Genomic DNA, 14,855 nt, shown 5'->3' with positions numbered 1-14,855 from the left:
ACACCATCAGGTGTTCGGCCGAACGCGAACATCACCCGAACAGGGTGATGTTCTGCAGAACCCGAACAGTGGCGAACACTGTTCGCCCAACACTAGTCCTTGCTCACAATAAAACAAACGGAAGTTTGAAGCCTGTGGAGTGCCTTTTCCTTATTGATTGTGGTTGCCAATTGGGATTTGCCAGCACCTCTGGGAGTGTAGGGGTTCTAAGGGCCCGTGTTTCTGGTTGCTGCAACCGGGGTCTTACTGCACCAGTGCCACCGAACCAGTTTAACTGCAATGCTGGTGCTCGCCACTTCACCAGGGTCTACAGCAGTACTGGTTCCAAGTCCAGATTGTGCTGCGCTGCTGGTGCATGCCTCACCATGAAAACCTGGATCAGCGCTAGCACCACTCTGCTGCCCTTGAGGTTGATCCTGCACCACCTGCAGTCCACTGACATGGGGTCGGGTACGCCTGGTGTTAGCAGGGACCCCAACCTCGTCATCATCGATATCGGTCAGAGAGCCACTGCTATCTACAGGTTTGTATTCTGAACTGGATGATTCGTCGGATGAGAAGTCCCAATCACTCTCACCCGACTCGGCCAGAATCCTGTAGGCCTCTTGCAGGGAATACCCCTTTCTTGCTATTTTGGGATGCTAAATTTAGGGGGTATTCCTCTGAGACTCCCCAGGAAAGAGAGCACACTTACCTAGCAAAAAGGAGTGCTTGTGAAGTAAAAAGCTGTGGTCGCTTAGTTTTGATTAAAAAAAAAAAAAAATCAAAACTGATCTTTAGAGCGCTGCAGCTATTGTGTTGTGTTTTAGCAGTGATCAGAAAAAAACTATTTCTGTTACTGCGGTGGGGCGGGCTGAGCGCAAGTGCGACCGAACGATCAGGCCTGATCGGGCAAACACTGCATTTTTAGCGGAGCCTACTCTAAGCTGACCCTAATGTACTTATATAGATCTGACTGCGATCAGTACTGATCACTTACAGATAGTATACAGTGACAATGCTGCAACAGTGATGACACTAATCAGCGACTAATTAGTGACTGCGGTGTAGTGGGCTGGGCGCTAACTGACACTAACTACCTAACAAAGGGGCCTAGCTAACTCACTGGCCTGATCACTAGGATAGTGACAGACCAGATATCAATCACAGTGCAGCTGTCAGATGCCAAACAATGTAAACAGAGATCAATCTCAGGGAAATCAGAGATGATCAAAGGCCAATCAGAGCTGGTGACAGGCAATCAGATGTCAATTAACAGTGCACAGATGATAAGATGTCACTCAGATCTCACTCAATGTCACTCAGACCTCAATCAGAGCTAGTGACAGGCGACCAAATGTCAATCACAGTGCAGCTGTCAGATGCCAAAGGATGTAAACAGATCAATCACAGGGAAATCAGAGATGATCAAAGGCCAATCAGAGCTGGTGACAGCCAATCAGATATCAATCAACAGTGCACAGATGATAAGATGTCACTCAGATCTCACTCAATGTCACTCAGACCTCAATCAGAGCTAGTGACAGGCGACCAAATGTCAAACACAGTGCAGCTGTCAGATGCCAAACGACATAAACAGATCAATCACAGGGCAATCGGAGATGATCAAAGGACAATCAGAGCTGGTGACAGCCAATCAGATATCAATCAACAGTGCACAGATGATAAGATGTTACTCAGACCTCAATCAGAGCTAGTGACAGGAGACCAAATTTCAATCACAGTGCAGCTGTCAGATGCCAAAGGATGTAAACAGATCAATCACAGGGCAATCAGAGATGATCAAAGGTCAATCAGAGCTGGTGACAGCCAATCAGATATCAATCAACAGTGCACATACATTAGCTGTCACTCACATGTCACTCAGAACTCACTCAGACCTTGATCAGAGCTGGGGACAGGCGACCAGTTGTCAATCAGACATCAGTTAGACCCCTGTCAGGGCCAGTGAGGGGGGTAGTGGGGGTGATCAGCAGCGATCGGCGCGGAGCAGGAGCAGGATTAGTGTGCGTTAGTGCAGGCAGGGCTGCCGTCCTCTCTGGTGGTCGGTCCGGGAACGCTGTGACCACCAGAGGAGGAGGCAGCCTGTATAATACACTTTGTTTACAAAACAAAGTGTATTATACACTTTTCATTGGTAAATTTGAATGATTGCAGCCCGCCAGCGCTGCTAATTGGGCGACGGGATGATGGAATAGGGGGGTCGCACAGCATGCCGGACGATGTACGTGCATGCGCGCACACGATCGACGGCAAAACTGCAGGCAATGCAACCTTTTGCATTGGTTTGTGAGTCCATGCACAGTACAATTTTTATTGTATGTACAATCGATACAATCTGCGATATCATATAGAGACCAGGTTGCTGCCACCAATTCGCATCAGTGTGCGAATATGCAAATCTAACTCTAGCTAGTCATGTAGGAAAAGGGTTAATGCAACAACCTTTTGAGAGAGAACAAAATATAACCTCGATAAAAATGGTTATGGTAACGCTCCCTTAGGAAACGCAGGACTCTTTGCAAAGCTATTCAGATCAAACTTTTGTTTTTATTCAGAGCAAACACTTAGACAAATTACTTTGAATTATTTATTTTATAATACAATAATGCATAAAACTGAATACAGAAAATGAACAAATTGATATAGTATATAAAATAATGGGAATAAAAGTAAAAAAAATAACTGGACAATTTCTGAGCAGTTGGTCAAATTACTTTATCCTTTGGGACTGTAATTCCAAACAGAAGATATAAAGTTCTGTGGGTAATATTCCAACGATAACAGTCCATATCCTGGATGTTATGGCCCATACTCACGGGCAGCAAATGTTGCCTGTCGCCAGCACACAGCTCCTCGCCAGGTCCCTCCGCGTACACACGCGGAAGAGGGACCAGCGGCATGACGGAAGCTGTCGCCGACGTTCCTCCTCCCCCCGCCGGAAGCTCGCCGGAAGCTCTGTGTACCTCAATGGAGGTTGCTGTCGCTAGTCCGCGTACTCACGCGGACTAGCGTCAGCTGCGGCGGAGTTGCGGCGGCGACTGTCGCCAGGCGATTGAACTTTTCAATCGCCTGGCGACATCAGCGACGGGCGACAGTTCGGGGTGCGCGCGGCCCATACTCACGGGCGACCTGTCGCCGCAACACGTGCGCGCCGCGTGTTGAGGCGACACAAGTCCCTCGTGAGTATGGGCCATTATATACATAGGCTCGCTGGGACTCCCCTTTGTGTCCACATATTTAACCCTCTACTTGCTAGGTATGGATCTTGTAAGGAGAGATGATCCCTCACCTCTAGCAATCTGACCTCAGGCTAAGTCCTGCCCCTTGCCTTGAGGAGAGATTTTGGCATTTTCTCAAATTATGCTCTGTGGACATCCGACATATGATACAATATTTTAGACTTTTGTCATCATGCGCTAAACCTGTAGATATCAAACATGCTTGTTTTATCACCTTCCCTGTCTGAAGAATCAATATCTCAGGCTGTGGACCAGCTATCCAAACTATTAACCTCACAAAAGGGGTACTGACCTTGGCGTATTACACACTGTGAACCACGAATGGCTGCACCCAAATGGTTCCGAAATATTATTCCAATCATGACACCATGTGGAATTATATATACCAGAGCTGAGGGTAAACCCATTATTGCCGGCATAGGGTCCCTGGGGGAGCGCCTGAGTGATTGGGAGGACTCTATGTTGCAACCCCTAGTTAAGAGACTCCCCGGCTATCTGAAAGATTCCAAACATTTGTTGGCAAGTTTGGAGAGAGTCGGGTGGGATGGTTGCTGTAGTTGGCTCACCATAGATGTAAAAGCTTTATATTCCTGTATTCCGCACCATTTGGCCCTAATGGCTTTACAATATCACCTTGAGAAGTATTCAGATTATTCTTCTGACCTCAAGGTGTTTATTTGTGCCGCTGCTGAATATCTCCTGACCCGTAACTCTTTTTATGTCTGATGGCGTCTTCTACCTCCAGCGGTGTGGGGCCTCCATGGGGGCTAAATTCTCCCCATCTCTGGCCAATCTTTATATGGGGTGGTGGGAGGAGTTCTACATCTTTGGGGGTGGGGGACCCCTTCGGGACAGTGTTGCGTGGTATGGGAGGTTCATAGACGACGTTTTGATTATCTGGAGAGGGGATCGGTCGTCAGACGATGCCTTTGTGACATCCCTTAATGATAATCAGTGCAATCTGAGCTTTACTTACACTTGGCAGCAATGTTCCATCAATTATCTGGATCTCACATTAGTGGGTGATACTGGCTCCAATAAGATCCATACCAAAACATATAGAAAGATATGTGCGGGTAATTCCACCCTCCAGGCGATTAGTTGTCATCCAGGACATACCATCCGGGCAATTCCGGTGGGTGAATTTATTGGAGCCCGCAGACATTGCTCGGATGAGGGAACCCTAGCACAGGAGTTCTCTGCAGTGGAGGGCCGCTTACGGGATAGAGGTTATCCTAAGTGGATGATTGACAGGGGTAGACGACGAGCTCTTTCGATCCCCAGAAGCCAATTGGTGCGTAGTTCTGCTTCTGGTACCAAATCTGTTGAGAAGCCTTTTTTTGTCACCAATTACAGTATAGAGTTTCACGACATTAAGCGTATTATCGAGAAATTCTTACCCATTTTGGAAGGTGATGGTGACATATGACCCTTTTTACAGAAGGGCATAAGCTTTGCCAGCAGGCGTGCCCCTAGACTTGGAAATTTTCTGTCCCCTAGTTTCTTTGGCTCTGGCGCGGACACCACCACTTGGCTCTTGCTTAAGGGGTCGTATAAATGTGCACTCTCTACTTGTCATTACTGTGTAGTCCATAATAGTACCCAAACAGTGAGGTCACTTACGAATGGTTATGGGTCCCCTCTAAAACATTTTATTAACTGCAATACCAAAAATGTCATCTATTTGGTTACATGTACTTTATGCTCCTTACAATATATGGGATGCACCACCAGACCTCTCAAGGCTAGGATAGCGGAACATTACTTAGGGGCCTCTTGGTCCACTAGGAATATTTCTAACGTAGCCAAACATTTCCGGTAGGTGCATGGGGGTGACATGTCTGGTTTTCTATTCCAGGGCATAGAGAGGGTTTTTCTACCTAAAAGAGGAGGTGACCTACTGTCAATAGTCCGTAAAAGAGAAGCCCTTTGGATCTTTCGTCTTGGAACCAGAGCTCCAAAAGGACTAAATGCAAGGTGGGATTTCAGTGGCGTAGCTACAGTCTTCTGGGCCCTGATGCGGAATTTGAACCTGGGCCCCCCCATCCCCATTGACACCAATTTGCTTGCAACTTATTTTGCCGAACCCACCCCCGACAAGCGAACATAATTGTCAAAGTCGTAAAAGGTAATAATTCCCAATAATTCCCAGCCAGTGACATGACTATGTAAGCTCCTCTGAGGACAGTCAGTGACAGACTATGTACTCTGTAAAGTGCTGGGGAATATGTCAGTGCTATATAAAAACATAATAATAATATGGTAGGACATTAGGCTATGACTATAATAGGATTAGAGTGTGAGCTCCTCTGAGGACAGTCAGTGACAGACTATGTAATCTGTAAAGTGCTGGGGAAGATGTCAGTGCTATATAAAAACATAATAATAATATGGTAGGACATTAGACTATGACTATGGTAGGATTAGAATGTGAGCTCCTCTGAGGACAGTCAGTGACATGATTATGTACTCTGTAATGTACTGCAGAAGATGTCAGTGCTATATAAATATATAATAATAATACATATATTAATAATAATAATAATAATATGGTAAGCTATGACTACACAGCCACTTTCTTTTCTGCCCTAATGCATCACACACGGGGCAAAGCACAGTCCTGCCTGATTGATATATGCCCGGGTCCCAGCAGTGACATCTGACAGTGTAGCACCTGTAGTGTGCTGTATACTCGTTTTCCCCACTGGTGCTCTATTGCAGCTTTTATCAGCCGTGTCTGCTGAGCATCTCCACCCTCCCCCTCGTCTGAGCAGACATGGGCTGTAAGAGAGCACAGGCGAGAGATAAAAAGTATATGGCACACCACAGACACTGCACTGTCAGATATCAAGCAGGCAGGACTGTGATTTGCCTGGGCCAGAGGTGCAGAACACAGGTCAGAGGAGCGAGTATTTGGGAACAGGCAGAGGAGTGGGAGAGGAAGAGTTGCCTCACTCACCACACACGGAACCCGTGGCTGCTCACACTGAGTGCATTCATCGGCACTCGAGGAAGAGGGGAGGAGGAGCCGGGCCCCGGCCGGCTAAAGGCTGTTACTGGCTGCAGGGCTAACTAGATTGGGCGGTGCTGACTGAGCCTGAGTGCCTGGCATAGAATAGATTCCTGCCGCTGAGTAACGTAGTGATGGAACATGGTACGTTTTGGAGTCGGGAAAGGACTCTCTACAGTCATTAAAGACGCTGGCAGTCCTGTGACTCACGGGCCCCTCCAGCATGCGGGCCCGGTTGCGGGTGCGACCATTGCGACCGTGGGCCCTACGCCACTGTGGGATTTGGCTCTGGTGACAGCTTAAACCTTTTTATAGTTAACATTTTCTTTCGGTACATTATAGTGTGTATTTTGATCTTTATATGCGGTTTCACTCAAAATGTATAAATTGTATGATTCTACATCGTTGTTCCTTTTCTGTTTCTGTTTTTTGATATATACTTTGGTTTTATGCCTTATTTGTATGCCTTTTAGTATATAAGTTTATGTCTGTATAGGTGGTGACTCCAGTTTGTGTGGAGTATGACATTTGCTCTTGGCCTCTCCTCTTTGAGGAGTGGCCTGTGCTCTGCCCTGGTTTTTCACCACCTATAAAAACGGTTGAGACCAGCTGTTATTTTTAGCTTTGATTAAGGGCAAACCTGGCCTGGAACATGTCAGCTGTGCTTTTTACTGATATGAGGATACATCCTAAATAAATATTGAGCATTAAGAAGAGACATTATTGCGGACCTTCCCTTACTATCGAATATCTAGATCCCACCGCACTCACCAACTACCGCCCTGTGTCACTTCTTCCATTTGCATCTAAATTACTTATACGCCATATACATGTTGAACTAAGCCATTATTTATCTGCTCAACTCCCTGCTGGATCACTTCCAGTCTGGATTTTGTGTGAACCACTACACAGAAACAACTCTTACTAAGGTGGCCAATGTTCTTCTTATAGCTAAATCCAAAGGCCATTATTCCATACTCACACTTCTTAACCTGTCATCAGTGTTTGATACTGTTGGTCACACCATGCTCCTTCAGATACTTTCTATGGACATAACGGGCATCTCTCTCTTCTGGATATTTTCCTATCTCTATGGAAGGTCTTTCACAGTCTCTTACTCGGATCAAACCTCTTCTCCACATCCTTTGCCTGTGGGGGTACCTCAAGGCTCTGTTCTTGCTACACGCACGGCCTTGGCAACTTAAGAAACTAATTTGGGTTTCAATACCACTTATATGCTGATGATTCACCTCTCAGCCCCAGACCTTAACTCCCTCATCACAAGTGTTACTGACTGCTTGTCTGCTATATCCTCTTTTATGACCTCTCGCTTCTTAAAGGACTTACCATGTCTAATGTGTAAAAAAAGTTAAGTACCTGTGTTTATTTTGTATCCACAGAGGACGCCATCTGCGCCCTCAGTTTACTTCCGCCAGGTCCCCCGCTCCGCTCCAGATCCCCGGTCGGCTCCCAACCCCCGGCCTGGAAAGGCTCTTATTCCACATGTAAAATGTCTGCTGGAGCTTGCCGAGGCTGAGCAGTCCGAATAAATGCGAGTACGGCCTCAAGAAAAGAAAATCTGAAAATCTGAAAAGGCGTTCCCATCTCCAAAAATGCAGAGCTCCTCCCACCATCCCAAGTTTCGCAAGGGATGTGGAGAACTTGGGGAGAACTTGGGGAGAACTTGGGATGGGGAGAACTTGGCCCCCATAGAAGCTCCGCATCTTTGGAGATAGTAAACCTCATCAAACATAAAATAGTTATGGCTGAGAAGAAAATCTACTGCCAGTAGAAGAAAGTCCCTGGTCTCTGATTCAAAAAACCCATATTTGGTAGTATGAAATTCAAGAGCCTGTAAAGCAAGATGGTGAGGGATGGAGGAGTACAGTGAAGTACAGTGAAGTGACATTCATGGTCCCATCATTGTATATGTTCCAAACTGGATAGAAGATGTGTGTTGTCCTGTAGGAAATCTGGTAGGTGGCGCACCAGGGGTTGCAGGCACATGTCCACCCATTGACCCAGACGCTCCCCCAATGAGCCAATGCCTGCCACAATTACTTAAATGGTTGGGAAAGGTTTTTTTTTGTGATGGATACGCATATATATGATGTTAAAATATTATTATTATTATTTTAGTATTTATATAGCGCTGACATCTTACATAGCGCTGTACAGAGTACATAGTCTTGTCACCTAACTGTCCCTCAGAGAAGCTCACAGTCTAATCCCTACCATAGTTATATGTCTATGTTATGTACCATGTAGTGTATGTATCATGGTCTAGGGCCAATGTAGTGGGAAGCCAATTAACTTATCTGTATGTTTTTGGGACGTGGGAGGAAACCGGAGTACCCGGAGGAAACCCACGCAGACACGGGGAGAACATACAAACTCCTTGCAGATGTTGACCTGGCTGGGATTCAAACCAAGGACCCAGTGCTGCAAGGTGAGCGCGCTAACCACTATGACACCATGCTGCCTGCATAATACATTAACCTCTTGCCAACACAAAATATCTTTATGAGAAGCTTAACTAATAATTGGATGTATTTTGTATATTATGGTGCATGTTTTCATGTGTTTTTAACAGTGTTTTTTTATACTTTGTTGTAATTTTGTAAAACATTTTAGTGGTTTCCACTATTTTAACATTGATGTATGTTCATTTAAGGCTCAGAGACACACCTTTGGGAGTGTCTACCTGCCTATATATTCTGTGCAATACATATATTTGTAAGCTATGATTAAGGAGCCACCTTTGCTCCGATACGCGTGAGCTATTTGCTGTATGCTGTGATGTTGGATTAAGCAATAAAGATTTTCTACTGTCACCATAACCATTGGTGCAGCGGGACTTTCCATGAATTAAAGAAAGCTGTCCATGCTCGGAAGCCATTAAACCTGAATGAACTAGAAATGTTTTGTAATGAGGAATGGTCCAAAATACCATCAACCAGAACCCAGACTCTCTTGGGAACCTACAGAAAGCGTTTAGAGGTTGGAATATCTGCAAAAGGAGGATCTACTAAATATTGATTGCATTTGTTTTTGTGGTGCCCAAATTTATGCACCTGCCTAATTTTGTTTAAACAATTATTGCACACTTTCTGTAAATCCAATAAACTTCATTTCACTTCTCAAATATCACTGTGTGCCAGGGGCGTTTCTAGGGTCCTTGGAGATCGGGGGCACCTGTGGGCACCAGGCGGGGAGGTATATGGCAAAACATGGGCGTGGCCATGAGGTGAGTGGGCGTGACCATGGGTGGGGCCAAATGTACATGAACTTAGCAGCGGTGTAAGCTACAGATAACGGGCCTGCCCATCGAAATATTGGATGGAGCCCCCTGTCCTTTATTTAGATAATTTACAATCAGTATAGGCATAGATCAAAGATGTATATGCACATACAATTTTGATTGGTCAATCACTGACCCCCAATTTTACCACCCCCGTGCAGTAAGTGGGCCAACAGACAATGAATTATGAACAGAGCTAAAATTGGCTAATCAAAATTGTATGTGTGTACCAGGCTTTACAGCTAATACTGTACATACTGAAAGTTGCAGGGATCAGCATACAATATAGCTGGTTTACAATCAGTAAAGGCACAGAGTAACACCTTACACTGTACACACTGGAGGTAAATCAGCACACAGTGCAGGCACTAGAGAACAGCGTATACTGTACATACTGTAGGCAGCAGAATTCAGCACACTGCAGCTAGCGTGCCAAAAATATGAGGATCATGATGTGCGGCGTGCTTATCGCGCCGCACCGAAAAATGGGTGGGTCATGGACCAGAATATAGGTGTGGTAACGGGTGGAGACAAATTTACATGAACCTAGCAATGGTGGGACATTAGATTATGACAGTGGTGGCGAACCTTTTGGAGGCCGAGTGCCCAAACTGCAACCCAAAAGTCACTTATCTATCGCAAAGTGGCAACAGCAATTTAAACTAAATACTGTACAAACGTTTTAACTCATACATGAACATTATGGAAAATCCAAGTTGAAAATAAACTGTGAAGATAAACAATTTCATCCATCCTACTCCTGAAAAATGTATTCAATTTTTTTTAGAACCTCCCAGTTTTATTTTCTGTTTTAAAAATCTAAAAAAGTAGGTTTAATGCTATTGTCTCATATGATAAGGATTCAGCTTTTCCCATAGTCTCGCAGTTAGCAATCATGTGACCCCCAACAAGACAAATTCTGCAATCATGAGGCCCCCAACAAGACAAATTCAGCAATCATGAGGCCTTCAACAAATCATGAGGCCCCCAACAAGACAAATTCAGCAGTCATGAGGCACATACTGTAAATAGACAGCATTTCACATAAATAAGCAGAATGCCCCCTTAATATGGTAGCCCCCCAAGTTAGGTAGTGAGTGACAGGGACCCCCAGGTTAGCTAGTGAGTGACAGGCGCCTCCAGTTAGGTAGTGAGTGACAGGGACCCCGATAGTGAGTGACAGGGAGAACCTTTAGGTAGTGAGTGAGTGACAGGGAGCCCCATTAGGCAGTGAGTGAGTGCCAGGGAGCCCCATTAGGCAGTGAGTGAGTGCCAGGGAGCCCCTTTAGGCAGTGAGTGACAGGGAGCCCCATTAGGCAGTGAGTGAGTGCCAGGGAGCCCCATTAGGCAGTGAGTGAGTGACAGGGAGCCCCTTTAGGCAGTGAGTGAGTGACAGGGAGCCCCTTTAGGCAGTGAGTGAGTGACAGGGAGCCCCTTTAGGCAGTGAGTGAGTGACAGGGAGCCCTTTAGGTAGTGAGTGAGTGACAGGGAGTCCCTTTAGGCAGTGAGTGATTGACAGGGAGTCCCTTTAGGTAGTGAGTGAGTGACAGGGAGTCCCTTTAGGCAGTGAGTGAGTGACAGGGAGCCCCTTTAGGCAGTGAGTGAGTGCCAGAGAGCCCCTTTAGGCAGTGAGTGAGTGACAGGGAGGCCCTTTAGGTAGTGAGTGAGTGACAGGGAGCCCCTTTAAGCAGTGAATGAAGGCCAGGGAGCCCCTTTAGGCAGTGAGTTAGTGCCAGGGAGCCCCTTTATGTAGTGAGTGAGTGCCAGGAAGCCCCTTTAGGTAGTGAGTGAGTGACAGGGAGCCCCTTTAGGTAGTGAGTGAGTGACAGGGAGCCCCTTTAGGCAGTGAGTGAGTGACAGGGAGCCCCATTAGGCAGTGAGTGAGTGACAGGGAGCCCCTTTAGGCAGTGAGTGAGTGACAGGGAGCCCCTTTAGGCAGTGAGTGAGTGACAGGGAGCCCCTTTAGGTAGTGAGTGAGTGACAGGGAGGCCCTTTAGGTAGTGAGTGAGTGACAGGGAGCCCCTTTAAGCAGTGAATGAAGGCCAGGGAGCCCCTTTAGGCAGTGAGTTAGTGCCAGGGAGCCCCTTTAGGTAGTGAGTGAGTGCCAGGAAGCCCCTTTAGGTAGTGAGTGAGTTCCAGGGAGCCCCTTTAGGTAGTGAGTGAGTGAGTGACAGGGAGCCCCTTTAGGCAGTGAGTGAGTGACAGGGAGCCCCATTAGGCAGTGAGTGAGTGACAGGGAGCCCCTTTAGGCAGTGAGTGAGTGACAGGGAGCCCCTTTAGGCAGTGAGTGAGTGACAGGGAGCCCCTTTAGGTAGTGAGTGAGTGACGGGGAGTCCCTTTAGGTAGTGAGTGAGTGACAGGGAGCCCCTTTAGGTAGTGAGTGAGTGCCAGGGAGCCCCTTTAGGCAGTGAGTGAGTGACAGGGAGCCCCTTTAGGCAGTGAGTGAGTGCCAGAGAGCCCCTTTAGGTAGTGAGTGAGTAACAGGGAGGCCCTTTAGGTAGTGAGTTCGTGCCAGGGAGCCCCTTTAGGTAGTGAGTGAGTGCCAGGAAGCCCCTTTAGGTAGTGAGTGAGTGCCAGGGAGCCCCTTTAGGTAGTGAGTGAGTGCCAGGGAGCCCCTTTAGGTAGTGAGTGAGTGCCAGAGAGCCCCTTTAGGTAGTGAGTGAGTGACAGGGAGGCCCTTTAGGCAGTGAGTTAGTGCCAGGGAGCCCTTTTAGGTAGTGAGTGAGTGCCAGGAAGCCCCTTTAGGTAGTGAGTGAGTGACAGGGAGCCCCTTTAGGTAGTGAGTGAGTTCCAGGGAGCCCCTTTAGGTAGTGAGTGAGTGACAGGGAGGCCCTTTAGGTAGTGAGTGCGTGTCAGGGAGGCCCCCCCTCTAGCCGCCGCCGCTCCCCCCTCACCTGGCAGGGTATTCAGACCTCAAGATCAGCGGCGACCCGACCAGTACTAGCGGGCGCCGGATGCACCCGCTCAATATGCGGAAGTGATGCCACTTCCGCATATCAGTGCGGGCGCTGGGTCCTAGCGCCCACACGACTGGTCGCCGGCTCGCCGCCTGAGCCTTAGGTCTGAGTGAAGCGGCGGCGGCGGCTGGAGGGAGCCGCTGACAGAGGGGGTGGCGGCGCAAAGAGATCCGTGGCACCCCAGGACAGATTGGGGGCACGTGCCCCGCCCCCAAAATAGGGCTAGCGACGCCCCTGCTGTGTGTGTCTCCTTTATGATATATTTAAATGACATTTTTTATCGTAACATTATGGAAAATCCAAGTTGAAAATAAACTGTGAAGATAAACAATTTCATCCATCCTACTCCTGAAAAATTTATTCAATTTTTTAGAACCTCCCAGTTTTATTTTCTGTTTTATAAATCTAAAAAAGTAAATTTAATGCTATTATCTCATATGATAAGGATTCAGCTTTTCCCATAGTCTCGCAGTTAGCAATCATGTGACCCCCAACAAGACAAATTCAGCAATCATGAGGCCCCCAACAAATCATGAGGCCCCCAACAAGACAAATTCAGCAATCATGAGGCCTCCAACAAATCATGAGGCCCCCAACAAGACAAATTCAGCAGTCATGAGGCACATAAATAGACAGCATTTCACATAAATAGGCAGAATGCCCCCTTAATATGGTAGCCCCCCAAGTTAGGTAGTGAGTGACAGGGACCCCCAGGTTAGCTAGTGAGTGACAGGCGCCTCCAGTTAGGTAGTGAGTGACAGGGACCCCGATAGTGAGGGACAGGGAGAACCTTTAGGTAGTGAGTGAGTGACAGGGAGCCCCATTAGGCAGTGAGTGAGTACCAGGGAGCCCCATTAGGCAGTGAGTGAGTGCCAGGGAGCCCCTTTAGGCAGTGAGTGAGTGCCAGGGAGCCCCATTAGGCAGTGAGTGAGTAACAGGGAGCCCCATTAGGCAGTGAGTGAGTGACAGGGAGCCCCTTTAGGTAGTGAGTGAGTGACAGGGAGCCCCTTTAGGCAGTGAGTGAGTGACAGGGAGCCCCTTTAGGCAGTGAGTGAGTGACAGGGAGCCCCTTTAGGCAGTGAGTGAGTGACAGGGAGCCTCTTTAGGTAGTGAGTGAGTGACAGGGAGTCCCTTTAGGTAGTGAGTGAGTGACAGGGAGCCCCTTTAGGTAGTGAGTGAGTGCCAGGGAGCCCCTTTAGGCAGTGAGTGAGTGACAGGGAGCCCCTTTAGGCAGTGAGTGAGTGACAGGGAGCCCCTTTAGGCAGTGAGTGAGTGCCAGAGAGCCCCTTTAGGTAGTGAGTGAGTAACAGGGAGGCCCTTTAGGTAGTGAGTGAGTGACAGGGAGCCCCTTAAAGCAGTGAATGAAGGCCAGGGAGCCCCTTTAGGCAGTGAGTTAGTGCCAGGAAGCCCCTTTAGGTAGTGAGTGAGTGCCAGGGAGCCCCTTTAGGTAGTGAGTGAGTGACAGGGAACCCCTTTAGGTAGTGAGTGAGTGCCAGGGGGCCCCTTTAGGTAGTGAGTGAGTGACAGGGAGGCCCTTTAGGTAGTGAGTGAGTGCCAGGGAGGCCCCCCCTCTAGCCGCCACCGCTCCCCCCTCACCTGGCAGTGTAGTCAGACCTCAGGATCAGCGGCGACCCGACCAGTACTAGCGGGCGCCGGACGCACCCGCTCGATATGCGGAAGTGATGCCACTTCCGCATATCAGTGCGGGCGCTGGGTCCTAGCGCCCGCACGATTGGTCGCCGGCTCGCCGCCTGATCCTGAGGTCTGAGTGACGCGGCGGCGCCGGCTGGAGGGAGCCGCTGACAGAGGGGGTGGCAGCGCGAAGAGATCCGTGGCACCCCAGGACAGATTGGGGGCACGTGCCCCCCCAAAATAGGGCTAGCGACGCCCCTGCTGTGTGTGTCTCCTTTATGATATATTTTAATGACATTTTTTATCGTAACAACCAAAGATTTATACAGGAAAATCATGATGGTTAACAAGGTCGCCCAAACTTTTGCATCCCACTGTATCTGCCTAATATAACAAGTTCCCACAGCATGTTACTTAGGGGTAATATTTGGCTCCTCTCTCTCATTTATCTCGCACATTCACTCCCTAACCAGCTCCTGTCATCTCCAACTCAAAAAACATATCTCGCATCTGACCTTTTGCACTACTGCGCATGTCCTGCACTGACACAGCCGTTGGGACAGGACTAGGGGCAAGGAGGGGGGCCGTCCATAGGAGCGGGTGGGCGTGTGTGCGGCAGACCCATGCACGTTGGGCCGGTGCGCATGCGTGCGGCAACAGACCAGGAGCTTGTTTTTAAACGGTCTTAGGTCACTAGTAAATACATAATTATA

Source organism: Hyperolius riggenbachi, chromosome 5 (genome assembly GCF_040937935.1).
Source record: "Hyperolius riggenbachi isolate aHypRig1 chromosome 5, aHypRig1.pri, whole genome shotgun sequence".
NCBI classification, from domain to species: Eukaryota; Metazoa; Chordata; class Amphibia; order Anura; family Hyperoliidae; genus Hyperolius; species Hyperolius riggenbachi.
This window is presented reverse-complemented; position numbering follows the sequence as displayed.